Source organism: Leuresthes tenuis, unplaced genomic scaffold, assembly GCF_036924035.1.
Source record: "Leuresthes tenuis unplaced genomic scaffold, fLeuTen1.0.hap1 SCAF_5, whole genome shotgun sequence".
Taxonomy (NCBI): Eukaryota; Metazoa; Chordata; class Actinopteri; order Atheriniformes; family Atherinopsidae; genus Leuresthes; species Leuresthes tenuis.
In genome coordinates, this window is record NW_027325359.1 from 33,666,878 (window position 1) to 33,682,345 (window position 15,468).

General features: G+C 42.9%; 3 non-coding genes across 3 annotated transcripts; all 3 read left to right on the plus strand.

Annotated features, from left to right (window-relative positions):
* Nucleotides 1-10,558: 10,558 nt before the first annotated feature.
* trnas-gcu (transfer RNA serine (anticodon GCU)) lies at nucleotides 10,559-10,640 on the plus strand. The gene has a single exon. It is a non-coding gene; the product is annotated as a tRNA-Ser (tRNA).
* Nucleotides 10,641-12,240: 1,600 nt separating this feature from the next.
* On the plus strand, nucleotides 12,241-12,322 carry trnas-gcu (transfer RNA serine (anticodon GCU)). Its single transcript has one exon. It is a non-coding gene; the product is annotated as a tRNA-Ser (tRNA).
* A 1,591-nt stretch (nucleotides 12,323-13,913) lies between these two features.
* Nucleotides 13,914-13,995, plus strand: trnas-gcu (transfer RNA serine (anticodon GCU)). Its single transcript has one exon. It is a non-coding gene; the product is annotated as a tRNA-Ser (tRNA).
* The last annotated feature ends 1,473 nt before the right edge of the window (nucleotides 13,996-15,468 follow it).

Below are 15,468 nucleotides of genomic sequence, written 5' to 3' on the forward strand. Positions count from 1 at the left end.
CTGGACTCCATGTGGGACCTCACAGACACAACTGGTTTGCATCTCATAAACCACGACAGTATGTCTCGTGTCTGGGAGGTCCAGCAGAAGCATCTGCCTTGCATCCAAGATCCACCTGGTGTGCAGTTGTACACAAACATCGGATCCCCGGTGGAGAAGGGAGGCAAAATCCTGGATGTCCTGAGGTGTGGCAGAGGCTCATCCTCTCTTGAGAGCTTCCATCGCCACCAGTGTGGCTTCATCCCAGGCAAGTTGAAATGTTATTTGAAAAATGTTGTTTATGAATGCTGTGTATGAAGTTTTCGTAAGACTCTTTTTTTGTTGTTGTTGTCGTCTGCAATGTTTTTGTCTTGCCAGGGTGGAGGTGTAATGCATTGCACACTCAGATGTACATGCTTGAGGGGCTATCGAGATGGAACATCAATCGGGCTCAGCAAGCGATGAACATGCGTGATACATCACGCACAAAAATATATGATGTGCACTTGATGTCCAGCTTGAATGCCCTTAGCAACAGGGTCCTGGGATATCCACTTCTGCCAGAGTTTAAACCCCCGGGGAAGCCGACCAGTAAGTTTCTCAGAACAATAACAGAACAGAATATTGTCTTAATAACGTGGATATTACATGATGGTTACACCTCTTTTTCATCCACTCATTCTATGCATTCTTTTTTTTTTCTGGTAACTACTTATGTCAGGTGAACGTATTGCAGTGGAATATTTGCTGGCACAGTCAAACAGAGGAGATCTACTGCGTCCGCAAACTGAGATTGGTACTGACCTGCCTGAGGTTCTGGATGAGGGCCCGGAGGATGAATGTCCTGATGTGACAATTCCTCAGGCCACTGACATCTCATTCCAGTCCTCATCTCAGGTATTGTGGTGGCACTTTAACCCCTGAATCTTCTTACAGGAAATCTAATTTGCAGAGTAATTTTCAATACCAATAGCATATGTTTGACTTTTCAAATCGACCATTCCTTTGTGTAATACGAGCACAACAGAGTTTTTCAGCTTCATTGTACTCCTCTCACTGCCTTGTGATTTCTTAGGATTGTACACTTGAAAGTGGCGATAGTGCTGGTCCTGTCAGCTCCCAATCTGAGGACCAGGGACCTGTTACTGCAACTCCGGTAAAGTTGTTAACCTCTGGTGATTAGAAATGCTTGGTCCTTTATGTTTTATTTTAAATTAGCTTCATGATAACTGGTTTTGTTTTCCTTTCATATTACAGGACAGTAGGTGTGATCCCAGAGGAGTACCCGGGTGGGAGGCTGTCGACGCCTTAGCAGAGTGTCTAGTGAAACTTAATCGCTCAATAACGGCTCTGTCAAATTCTGAAATAGCAGAGATATTGCGGTTGTACTCCTGTCTGGATCCAGCTGACAAGTCTACAACCAAATACTCTCTGAAAAGTAAGAAAAAGACACTTCAAGGGCCATGGAGAGCATCGAGAAAGCGTAGTGGCTCTGCTCCAGGCCAACAAGCTGCTGAGAGGTATGTGTCTTTAATATGCCTGGAATATTTGTGCACATGTATTTGTCTATTCACAGATATATGTATGCAGCACACATGTTCACAATACTCATACATAATGTGGACTGTCATCTGGTCATGTATTTGCAGATTGTTCATGGTGCATGGCCAGGCTGCCCAAAGACCTGACCATAACAGGACATCTGAGTGTGTTGCCCTCAGACTCTACAAAGAGTTCAAGGAAGCCAGAAACAGGCCAAAGGACAACAAAGGGAAAACCTTTGGAATACCTCAGTCCATTGTCATGGCTTACAGTCACATCAAGCAGCTGATTGAGGACTGCAAAGACATACTGGACAAGACCAATCTGGTACTGGTAACCATAAACACTACTACAGTGTCCTCTTGGTGAGTTTATTTTTATAATCTTATTTTTTCACGATTCTTACAATATTCTTACAAAGTAAATAAAAAACACTGACTGAACAACAATGTGTTCTTCTGACTTTTATTTCCTGTAGGCTGCACGATCGGCAGAAGAGAACTGACCGTGATGGATTACTGCAAGGTGTACAGCTTCCTCAGCAGATCCATTCGGCAGAGGAATCCCTCCTTCAGGCCCGGAACCTACCATCTGAGCCTATTCAACATGGGTACACCGTTATGGAGTTCCATGAACCTGAAAACCGCGAGGGCGAGGCAGTAATTCGTCGACGTCGCTCTGCCAGAACACCTGCACCCACACACACTGGAGATGATGCCTGGCTGGCAGAAAGTGATCTTGCTCATTGTGAGCAATCACTATCTTACTCAGCACTCACTCACCTCCAGGGCTGGTCCTCCTCCCAGCCATCCACATCTACTCCAGCGTCCCACACACAGGGCTGGTCCTCCTCCCAGCCATCCACATCAGCTCCAGCGTCCCACACACAGGGCTGGTCCTCCTCCCAGCCATCCACATCAGCTCCAGCGTCCCACACACAGGGCTGGTCCTCCTCGCAGCCATCCACATCAGCTCCAGCGTCCCACACACAGGGCTGGTCCTCCTTCCAGCCACCCACATCAGCTCCAGCGTCCCACGCACAGGGCTGGTCCTCCTTCCAGCCAACATCAGCTCCAGCGTCCCACACACAGGGCTGGTCCTCCTTCCAGCCACCCACATCAGCTCCAGCGTCCCACACACAGGCCTGGTCCTCCTTCCAGCCACCCACATCAGCTCCAGCATCCCACACACAGGGCTGGTCCTCCTTCCAGCCACCCACATCAGCTCCAGCGTCCCACACACAGGGCTGGTCCTCCTTCCAGCCACCCCCGTCTACCCCAGCATCTCATTCTCAGGGTGGCCCTTCAGACTCACGATCACCAGGTCCAGCTCCAATACCTCAAAAGACTCGGTTCAGGGGCACATTGTTAATATGTTAACATATTTTACTATTATATATTGTTGTTTGAATATTTTATATATGTATATATATATATGTGTGTGTGTGTGTGTATAGATATGTATTTTTGTAATATTTGATAATGGTAGATAAATATGTTCTCACTTCATGCATCTGTATCTACAACTTTTGAGAAAAAAAATTAAAGCCGTTTCTGAGCTTGCAATACTTTGTACTTTTTGCACTGGTTTTAGGAATGATAGAAAAATACTAAAATGCTACTAAACTATAAAATGAATACTTTATTTTTTGATAAATAATCTGATTAATTAATCAACATCATACTCCCATATGTTATATTATCAGACCACAATCTCGTTCTATTCACACTTTAGTATGTTACTGTAGTCTCAAGGCAGTTTGTCATCACAAGGATTAGAGGTATCGACAGTCTCACAGACTGCATCACAGGCTTCCAAAACAGGCTACACTGTTTCCCCAACAACAAGCCTTGGATGACCAGTGACTTGAAAGCTCTTCTGAATCAAAAGAAGGGAGCCATTTGATCTGGTGACAAGGATGAGTTGAAAAAGCTGCAGCGTTAACTGAGGTGTGAAGGTGTAATGGCTTCCTATAGGCAGAGGCTGGAGAGCAAACTCCAGCTGGAAACCATCCAGGATGTGTGAAAGGGTATGAAATAGATAACAAGTTTCAGCATCAAAGACCACTGGGGGGGCCCTCAGGACCCACTAATGGGCCATCCCACACAGGCACAGTCCTCAGACCTTCTCTAAAAATTGCTTTCCCACAGTCACCCCTGCTGAGTGCCCTGGACCTGATTGCATCAGTAAGTCCTGTGCATCCTGCAACACAGTGTGGGTGATGCTGTCATGCTACCTGCTGCAGCGTGCCTTAAAGAAGCTGCACGGGATGCTTGTCAGCTCATCTACTGTCTCATGTGTTGATGATTATGTCAGGTTGATCATCTTTGGAGCTGTCTGTCTGATGTGATGGTCAGTAAAACAGGATCCCCACAGGAGACTGTTCTGTCTCCATTCCTGTTCACCATATTCAAGATCAAGATTCAAGATTGCCTTTATTGTCACTGAACGTATATATACAATATACAATAAATAGATGAAAATAAAATAAATACATAATATGGTTTGTGTCAATGCAGTGTATGGCTGCAGGGTTGGGGGTGAGTGTATGAGAGGGGCTGCAGGGGGTGAAGAATCGTGGCGATGGATCTGGCTGTCTTCCTGACCCAGCCTACATAAATAGAGTACAGGTCTGGTTATTATTATGGGTGCCAATGCCAAAGGTAGGGCACACATATTACTATTGCTCATACTTATTGTGAGAATGCTTTAAGGCATTCTCACTATTGTTTTCCTGTTTCCCTTTATTATTATTATTCCACCGTTTTTCGGCGCTTAACTACTCCTGCAATCTTTCACAGATTTCAACAATTTTGGTATCAAAACGTTCAGCTTGTTCAGGAGATGTGTGCTATGACTTTTGGTGTTGATATCTTTTACACTTTTTAAACTATTCAACTTCTATTCAACTTTTTTCCTCATTCAAATGAATGGAAATTTCTTTCAACTCTTCAAAAACGTCCTCCTCTTTCCAACCTAACTAGTTGAGCATACACCATTCAAACTTTAAAATGTTCACAAGACATTCAGCTATTACCAAATGTTTCAGCTTTGTCAAATATTAAGCCAATTTTGAAATATGAACATTTTTGCTCCTTCTTGATTTTTATGCATGAAAATAGGGCTGTAACTCAGCCATACAGTATCACAGAGACATCATTCAAAGTTTGTATGTGACAGGAAAGACTCAACTTTAACTGTGGTAAAGGGCTTGTCAATAGCTTATACAGCTTTGACACAACGGCAGTTTACGTTTTATGGAGCCAGAGGACTTCGTCTGATGGAGCGCACACTCTAATCCCCACTCTAAAATGATTTAAAAAGAACTTCCTCAAACAAATGCCTCTCACGTCCAAAATGTCTGCCTGATCTACACGAATTATACATCAAAACGTAGGTATTTTAGTCCTCTTTCACACAAAGTCACTCTCATTGAGCTTGGCCTCACTGATTTCTCACAAATCAACTCTAAGCACAGAGAGTCGCACTCCAGCTCACATACTTTTCCATTATAAACAGGCCAAGCAATGAAATCAGTGTGAAAGCCTCATTTTAAAACTGCCAAAAAAAAACAAACCTTACACAAGATCAGAATAAAAGGTGTGCCCCTTGGAGGCCTCTGAACTCAGTCATACAAGGTCACACACACATCATTCAAAGTTTGTGTGTGACAGGAAAGACTCAGCTTTAACTGTGGTAAAGGGCTTGTTAATAGCTTATATGGCTTTGACACAACGGCAGTTTACGTTTTAGGTGTCCAGAGGAGCTAATTTTCTGGCTTCACACTCTAAGTCTCACTCTAAAAATCTTTAACAAATTATTTTTCAAACAAATGCCTGTCACGTCCAAAATATCTGCCTGATCTGGATAAATTATACATCAAATCGTAGGTATTCTTTCACCCAATGTGACTGTCATTGAGCTGGGCCTCACAGATTTCTCAAAAATCACCTGAGCACAGAGAGGGAACATTAAATCCCATTATAAAACGGGCGAGGCCTGAAATCAGTCAGAAAAATAATTTTAAAACTGCCATAATAAAGGAGCCACGGGGGTTAGAAGAATAAATCCGCTGGCTTCCCCCGTCCCTTCTGGTGCTCACGGTGAAAGAATTATTCGGATACGACTTCTACTTTTCGAACAGCGACCGTTTGTTCCAGATTTCTTCCTCAAAATGAAAACCCCATGATTTTAAGGGGACAAAGTGAGGTGCAGATTTGGCAGTTGGCAGTCACAGCTGTTGCCCATAGCAACTAATTGGGAGCTCACTCAAGATGTCTGCCCTGTTCTATCACAGCTGATGAAGCCAGAGCCAAGATGGCTGGCCTGCTGTAACAGCATTATGCCAGCCTGTTTTATCTGTGCTCCTAATACAATATAACATGACAGCCTCTGTCTGTCAGCAGGGCAGCCAAAACTGTGAAAACAGCTTCATGCCAGCTGCTCACGAGACAAATGCGCGCGATAGCGCGCACTGACTCATATGTTTTCCATTATGATCAACACATCAGCTATCATAACAGCTTCATGCTAGCCCTCACGAGACAAATGCGCGCGATAGCGCGCACTGACTCATGTTTTCCATTATGATCAACACATCAGCTGTGATAACAGGTCCGTGCCACTCACGAGACAAATGCGCACGGACTCATATGTTTTCCATTATGATCAACACATCAGCTGTAATAACAGCTTCATGCCATTCGCTGACGACACATATGTCCGCGAAAGGAAAATTGCACGTCCGCAGTACATATTCAACCTTTATTGGACGTCAGCAATTCCACTGTTTTCATTGGTTGTTGGATCGTCACTTCGCCCATGGTTCTTCGAATATTCTCGAATAGTCTTTCTGTCTGGCGAGCTTTGTTCGGGTAAGACCTATTTTTTGCTTGGTTTGGTTATATTGAACATTATCTGTCGTTGATCGTGGCGGAAATATGACCGTCTTCGAGTTAAATAAAGAACAGGTATTTGCTCATTTTCCTTCCGCCGATGTTTCTGTGTGACTGCCTTGTTTAGCATGCTACACTATTAGCCCGCTGTCTGACGTGGAATGCTGTGAAGGCTATGAATTTACTGAGAGTTTATTTTAGTATAAGGCTTGTGTTGAGTGGTTATATTGAACATTATCTGTCGTTGATCGTGGCGGAAATATGAATGTCTTCGAGTTAAATAAAGAATAAGGTATTTGCTCATTTTCCTTCCGCTGATGTTTCTGTGTGCCTGCGTTAGCTTAGCATGCTACATTGTTAGCCCGCAGCCTGAACTTGAACGCTCTCGACGGCAAAAGCTATGTGCTGGTGTTGAATGAGTCAGAATGTGAATGCATTGTGATCTGAACAGAATATGGCTTGTGTTGACTGCTCATTTTGCTTATTTATCCATTTTTCTGTCTATTTATTCGTGTATATATTCTCAAATCATGAGCACTTTTGAATGATAATCATGGTATTTTATTTGACAGTTGGCAATTATGATGTTAATTATTGTACATATCTTCCAATCAGTGAAATATGAACTTTGAGGATCATGGCTTAACTAGTAGAGTGTGATTCTTCCTGATTGCTGTACCGTGCTGGCACGGTGATGCTTTGACAATTAGTTTATCATCCTTGACCATTTTTTTGGAAAAGAGCATCATGAGTTTGTTCAGTCAGAGAGCAGCAGCAGACACAGAGGAAAGAAGCCCACAGTGAAGACCAACTACACCACCAGTGATGAGAAGCTCAGAGAAGGCAGACGGGACAGAGACGGAGCAGCTTCAGTCAGACAGAGAAAAAGATGAAACTGAGGTAAATGTTGGAGTCAAAGGTTCAGAGTTACACCTCACACTTCACTCTGTTTAACGTGAATCCTTAACTCATAACATCACCAGATTGTTCCATTTATTCATTACAAGTTATCATGCTTTTGTTTTTCTTCTCTCAGAGAAACCAACACAACCCCCCCCCCCCCCCCCCCCCCCCCCCCAGAAAACACTGATGCAGCATCTTCAGTTGGAGAAGCAGGACCTCATTAGATGTAACGCTGCACTTACAGGTGAGACTTCTACATGTATGAAGACAGTTTCAGTGCTTTTCATCATGTGTGCTTGGTGCTAATTTCATGATTGTCGTCTCCAGCTTTTAAAACATGAGCAACCAGATGGAAACCGGCATGAATCCAGACTACAGTCATCATGCAGATGCTGCAGAGACAGACAAAAAGGTCTAAAGTAAGTACTGACACTTCCCCTCACAGCTCACATACAGTAAGGATGTCTGTTTATGATTAATGCTGTTAATGATTATGTGTCCAGCTTTCCATCTGAGGTCCTGCTGAACCGAACACCTGCGCTTCCACAGGAGGATTCAAACTGCATCGTGACGTGTCCAAGGAGAAGAACTATAAAAAAAGGTGAGTGTTTTTATCTTTACTCAATACATTGATTGTACTTTAGATATTTTTTGTGATGAATCAAAAACAAGAAAATTGATCTACATTGACATGAGAAACTCAACATTTGGTTTCCTCTCTTTTTGTCTTACGAAGCAGAGAAGGACTCCCATCAGCTGCAGTGACCCAAACAACCTTCAGCAACCACAGATGTGACCGAGGACTCCGATGAAGACTGGAGTTTCTATCACCATAGGACAGAGGTAAGATTTGAATGTTGTTGGGTTTAATATCCTCTTGTCTGTAAAGTGGTCCATCGTGTGTAGCCTCTCTGTGTCTGTGTGTGGACGGGCAGAAGACGGGCAGCAGCTTGGCACCCATCAAAATTTCTTCAGAAATCTTCTAGTTATTATTAACCTCTGATTTCTAGTACCACTCTGAATCATTCCACCTGCAAGTTCTCTCATGGACAACTACCTATACTCTGATCTCTTTTCTCTTTCTATAATGTTATATGGATAATGGTATATATGTAAGGTCTTGACTTTACTGCAAGGTGCCTTGAGATAATGATTGAGATTATGATTTGGCCACTACAAATAAAAATTGAATTCAAGTGAATTGAAACAAAATCAACTGCTCCTGAATGTGAATAAGACCAAGGAGATGGTGATCAACTTTAAATGGCTGAGGCAGTTGGAATAGTATTTGCTTTTTTATCATCTGCTGCTGTGGCAAAATAATTTCCTCTTGTAGGATTGATAAAGTATTGTGATTCTGATTAATTCTGAGTTAAGGGCACCTGACATCAGCCAATGATTCAACATATCTCCAACAGCGCCCTCTGCTGACCATTAGGGAGAACGACATCAGAATGAAGCCAAAATTCTCCTTTTTTTTTCTCCTTTTCTTTCCCCCTCTTTCCTTGTTCTTCTTCCTTCCTTCCCCCACCGTGACAGTGCGTTTTGCCCCATTTTTGGCCGACTGGTTAAGGCGATGGACTGCTAATCCATTGTGCTTTGCACGCTTGTGTTCAAATCCCATTCTCGTCGGCTTTCCATCTAAAGCAGTGTTGTCAACACTTGTTTCTCATTCCACTTTGTGCAAATGCATTTTTCAAACAATGCTTATGTGGCAATATTTTTTATTTTAGCTTACATTAGGTTCATTAGGGGGATTGAATGTGTCATGAACAATTTGTTTTCTGACTTCAGGGTAATCATGCTCTGAAAGATTACTTTTGCTTTCAGTTTACACCCACCTTTGACTTGTATATTAGCCGCAATCAGCTGTAAATGACTTTCTCCACAGAGCACAAGCAAGTTAAAGCTTCCTGGAGAATGCGGGCATCCCGCTATGTCTCGCATGTTAAGCAGGCGCTCTACCACTTGCGCTAATTCCCCTTTCATTGTTGAGTAGAGACTGCAGATATCATGGAACGCTAGCACCCCCCCAGCCCCACCCCACCCCACCCCCCCGTGCTCGTCCTAGGGTCATTTGCATTGATTTATGCTTTTTGAAGGTAATTGACGCTAATCCATTTCCATGCAAGTGGGTCAACTCCGGTCCTGATGGGCACTTATTTGCAAATCAGATGATGTGTTCAGGAGCTATGTCAGTCTTTTCTTAGTGCTTCCAAATCAACGACCATTTCTGACCAAAAGATCTATTCCTCGATCCATCAAAAGGAATAGATCTCACGATTTTGGCTTGTTGGTTTTACTCAGTGTGTTTTTCAGACTGGTTGAATATATCAAGAAGAGTCTTGCATCCGATTAGTGAGACACAGGAATTCCGTAGTGTTTCATGCTTTCAGTTTTTAAACAAATTTGAATTTGCATATTAGTTGGTCTGCCTTTATAAGACCACCATTTAGACCTCTCACCAGAAGAGCACCTAAAAGATTTCTGAGGAATGAGGACATGAATCCCGCCACATTTTGCATGGAAAGCAAGCCCTTTATAGTTTGACCTAATTTGCCTTCCATATTTGAGTATATACTGAAGAGACTGAAACCCTAAATTTGAATTGCCCTAAATCCAACTGCATTTGTTTTGCCCTATTTGTAAATCAAAGAACCTCAAAGATCCCTACATGAAAACATATTTAGATCATAATGATTCTCCTTTTGTGAAAGGAGGAATTCATATGCTCTGCCCACAAGGCCTTTGTACCTTGTGACGCGCTCATGTGAGATTGAAATTTTACAAAGGCAACACAAGACCAAACGATGACAATAACCTCCACTGATCATGTCAAAGCTTCCTGGAGAAGGCGTGAATGGATCACAACATGCTCAACCAGCTCTTTGATTCGAACACCATCCCCTATGGTTGTAGGGCTCACGATGCAGATATCGCAAAACCCTAAGCCAACTTCAGCTGTACCACCACAGATGTTGATGATTTCCTCCACTGAAATGTGAAGCTAAGGAAGGATTCCTGGAGAATGCAGGCATCGATCCCGCTACCTCTCACATGCAAAGCGAGCGCTCTACCACTTGAGCTAATTCCCCTTTTTTTTCCTTTTGTGAAGGAAGGGAGAATTGATTTCCTCCTTTCACAGCCCTGCGTTACTAATGAGGCTGCAATGTGAGACTGAAATTTTAGCAGCTGTTGTTGAGGACGCGAATTTTTTGCATCAAAACAACAGTTGAGGGGACGAGGTGGCCGAGTGGTTAAGGCGATGGACTGCTAATCCATTGTGCTTTGCACGCATGGGTTCAAATCCCATTCTCGTCGGCTTTCCATCTAAAGCAGTGTTGTCAACACTTGTTTCTGATTCCACTTTGTGCAAATGCCTTTTTCAAACAATGCTTATGTGGCAATATTTTTATTTTAGCTTACATTAGGTTCATTAGGGGGATTGAATGTGTCATGAACAATTTGTTTTCTGACTTCAGGGTAATCATGCTCTGAAAGATTACTTTTGCTTTCAGTTTACACCCACCTTTGACTTGTATATTAGCCGCAATCAGCTGTAAATGACTTTCTCCACAGAGCACAAGCAAGTTAAAGCTTCCTGGAGAATGCGGGCATCCCGCTATGTCTCGCATGTTAAGCAGGCGCTCTACCACTTGCGCTAATTCCCCTTTCATTGTTGAGTAGAGACTGCAGATATCATGGAACGCTAGCACCCCCCCAGCCCCACCCCACCCCCCCGTGCTCGTCCTAGGGTCATTTGCATTGATTTATGCTTTTTGAAGGTAATTGACGCTAATCCATTTCCATGCAAGTGGGTCAACTCCGGTCCTGATGGGCACTTATTTGCAAATCAGATGATGTGTTCAGGAGCTATGTCAGTCTTTTCTTAGTGCTTCCAAATCAACGACCATTTCTGACCAAAAGATCTATTCCTCGATCCATCAAAAGGAATAGATCTCACGATTGTGGCTTGTTGGTTTTACTCAGTGTGTTTTTCAGACTGGTTGAATGTATCAAGAAGAGTCTTGCATCCGATTAGTGAGACACAGGAATTCCGTAGTGTTTCATGCTTTCAGTTTTTAAACAAATTTGAATTTGCATATTAGTTGGTCTGCCTTTATAAGACCACCATTTAGACCTCTCACCAGAAGAGCACCTAAAAGATTTCTGAGGAATGAGGACATGAATCCCGCCACATTTTGCATGGAAAGCAAGCCCTTTATAGTTTGACCTAATTTGCCTTCCATATTTGAGTATATACTGAAGAGACTGAAACCCTAAATTTGAATTGCCCTAAATCCAACTGCATTTGTTTTGCCCTATTTGTAAATCAAAGAACCTCAAAGATCCCTACATGAAAACATATTTAGATCATAATGATTCTCCTTTTGTGAAAGGAGGAATTCATATGCTCTGCCCACAAGGCCTTTGTACCTTGTGACGCGTTCATGTGAGATTGAAATTTTACAAAGGCAACACAAGACCAAACGATGACAATAACCTCCACTGATCATGTCAAAGCTTCCTGGAGAAGGCGTGAATGGATCACAACATGCTCAACCAGCTCTTTGATTCGAACACCATCCCCTATGGTTGTAGGGCTCACGATGCAGATATCGCAAAACCCTAAGCCAACTTCAGCTGTACCACCACAGATGTTGATGATTTCCTCCACTGAAATGTGAAGCTAAGGAAGGATTCCTGGAGAATGCAGGCATCGATCCCGCTACCTCTCACATGCAAAGCGAGCGCTCTACCACTTGAGCTAATTCCCCTTTTTTTCCTTTTGTGAAGGAAGGGAGAATTGATTTCCTCCTTTCACAGCCCTGCGTTACTAATGAGGCTGCAATGTGAGACTGAAATTTTAGCAGCTGTTGTTGAGGACGCGAATTTTTAGCATCAAAACAACAGTTGAGGGGACGAGGTGGCCGAGTGGTTAAGGCGATGGACTGCTAATCCATTGTGCTTTGCACGCATGGGTTCAAATCCCATTCTCGTCGGCTTTCCATCTAAAGCAGTGTTGTCAACACTTGTTTCTGATTCCACTTTGTGCAAATGCATTTTTCAAACAATGCTTATGTGGCAATATTTTTATTTTAGGTTCATTAGGGGGATTGAATGTGTCATGAACAATTTGTTTTCTGACTTCAGGGTAATCATGCTCTGAAAGATTACTTTTGCTTTCAGTTTACACCCACCTTTGACTTGTATATTAGCCGCAATCAGCTGTAAATGACTTTCTCCACAGAGCACAAGCAAGTTAAAGCTTCCTGGAGAATGCGGGCATCCCGCTATGTCTCGCATGTTAAGCAGGTGCTCTACCACTTGCGCTAATTCCCCTTTCATTGTTGAGTAGAGACTGCAGATATCATGGAACGCTAGCACCCCCCCAGCCCCACCCCACCCCCCCGTGCTCGTCCTAGGGTCATTTGCATTGATTTATGCTTTTTGAAGGTAATTGACGCTAATCCATTTCCATGCAAGTGGGTCAACTCCGGTCCTGATGGGCACTTATTTGCAAATCAGATGATGTGTTCAGGAGCTATGTCAGTCTTTTCTTAGTGCTTCCAAATCAACGACCATTTCTGACCAAAAGATCTATTCCTCGATCCATCAAAAGGAATAGATCTCACGATTGTGGCTTGTTGGTTTTACTCAGTGTGTTTTTCAGACTGGTTGAATGTATCAAGAAGAGTCTTGCATCCGATTAGTGAGACACAGGAATTCCGTAGTGTTTCATGCTTTCAGTTTTTAAACAAATTTGAATTTGCATATTAGTTGGTCTGCCTTTATAAGACCACCATTTAGACCTCTCACCAGAAGAGCACCTAAAAGATTTCTGAGGAATGAGGACATGAATCCCGCCACATTTTGCATGGAAAGCAAGCCCTTTATAGTTTGACCTAATTTGCCTTCCATATTTGAGTATATACTGAAGAGACTGAAACCCTAAATTTGAATTGCCCTAAATCCAACTGCATTTGTTTTGCCCTATTTGTAAATCAAAGAACCTCAAAGATCCCTACATGAAAACATATTTAGATCATAATGATTCTCCTTTTGTGAAAGGAGGAATTCATATGCTCTGCCCACAAGGCCTTTGTACCTTGTGACGCGTTCATGTGAGATTGAAATTTTACAAAGGCAACACAAGACCAAACAATGACAATAACCTCCACTGATCATGTCAAAGCTTCCTGGAGAAGGCGTGAATGGATCACAACATGCTCAACCAGCTCTTTGATTCGAACACCATCCCCTATGGTTGTAGGGCTCACGATGCAGATATCGCAAAACCCTAAGCCAACTTCAGCTGTACCACCACAGATGTTGATGATTTCCTCCACTGAAATGTGAAGCTAAGGAAGGATTCCTGGAGAATGCAGGCATCGATCCCGCTACCTCTCACATGCAAAGCGAGCGCTCTACCACTTGAGCTAATTCCCCTTTTTTTTCCTTTTGTGAAGGAAGGGAGAATTGATTTCCTCCTTTCACAGCCCTGCGTTACTAATGAGGCTGCAATGTGAGACTGAAATTTTAGCAGCTGTTGTTGAGGACGCGAATTTTTTGCATCAAAACAACAGTTGAGGGGACGAGGTGGCCGAGTGGTTAAGGCGATGGACTGCTAATCCATTGTGCTTTGCACGCATGGGTTCAAATCCCATTCTCGTCGGCTTTCCATCTAAAGCAGTGTTGTCAACACTTGTTTCTGATTCCACTTTGTGCAAATGCCTTTTTCAAACAATGCTTATGTGGCAATATTTTTATTTTAGCTTACATTAGGTTCATTAGGGGGATTGAATGTGTCATGAACAATTTGTTTTCTGACTTCAGGGTAATCATGCTCTGAAAGATTACTTTTGCTTTCAGTTTACACCCACCTTTGACTTGTATATTAGCCGCAATCAGCTGTAAATGACTTTCTCCACAGAGCACAAGCAAGTTAAAGCTTCCTGGAGAATGCGGGCATCCCGCTATGTCTCGCATGTTAAGCAGGCGCTCTACCACTTGCGCTAATTCCCCTTTCATTGTTGAGTAGAGACTGCAGATATCATGGAACGCTAGCACCCCCCCAGCCCCACCCCACCCCCCCGTGCTCGTCCTAGGGTCATTTGCATTGATTTATGCTTTTTGAAGGTAATTGACGCTAATCCATTTCCATGCAAGTGGGTCAACTCCGGTCCTGATGGGCACTTATTTGCAAATCAGATGATGTGTTCAGGAGCTATGTCAGTCTTTTCTTAGTGCTTCCAAATCAACGACCATTTCTGACCAAAAGATCTATTCCTCGATCCATCAAAAGGAATAGATCTCACGATTGTGGCTTGTTGGTTTTACTCAGTGTGTTTTTCAGACTGGTTGAATGTATCAAGAAGAGTCTTGCATCCGATTAGGGAGACACAGGAATTCCGTAGTGTTTCATGCTTTCAGTTTTTAAACAAATTTGAATTTGCATATTAGTTGGTCTGCCTTTATAAGACCACCATTTAGACCTCTCACCAGAAGAGCACCTAAAAGATTTCTGAGGAATGAGGACATGAATCCCGCCACATTTTGCATGGAAAGCAAGCCCTTTATAGTTTGACCTAATTTGCCTTCCATATTTGAGTATATACTGAAGAGACTGAAACCCTAAATTTGAATTGCCCTAAATCCAACTGCATTTGTTTTGCCCTATTTGTAAATCAAAGAACCTCAAAGATCCCTACATGAAAACATATTTAGATCATAATGATTCTCCTTTTGTGAAAGGAGGAATTCATATGCTCTGCCCACAAGGCCTTTGTACCTTGTGACGCGTTCATGTGAGATTGAAATTTTACAAAGGCAACACAAGACCAAACAATGACAATAACCTCCACTGATCATGTCAAAGCTTCCTGGAGAAGGCGTGAATGGATCACAACATGCTCAACCAGCTCTTTGATTCGAACACCATCCCCTATGGTTGTAGGGCTCACGATGCAGATATCGCAAAACCCTAAGCCAACTTCAGCTGTACCACCACAGATGTTGATGATTTCCTCCACTGAAATGTGAAGCTAAGGAAGGATTCCTGGAGAATGCAGGCATCGATCCCGCTACCTCTCACATGCAAAGCGAGCGCTCTACCACTTGAGCTAATTCCCCTTTTTTTTCCTTTTGT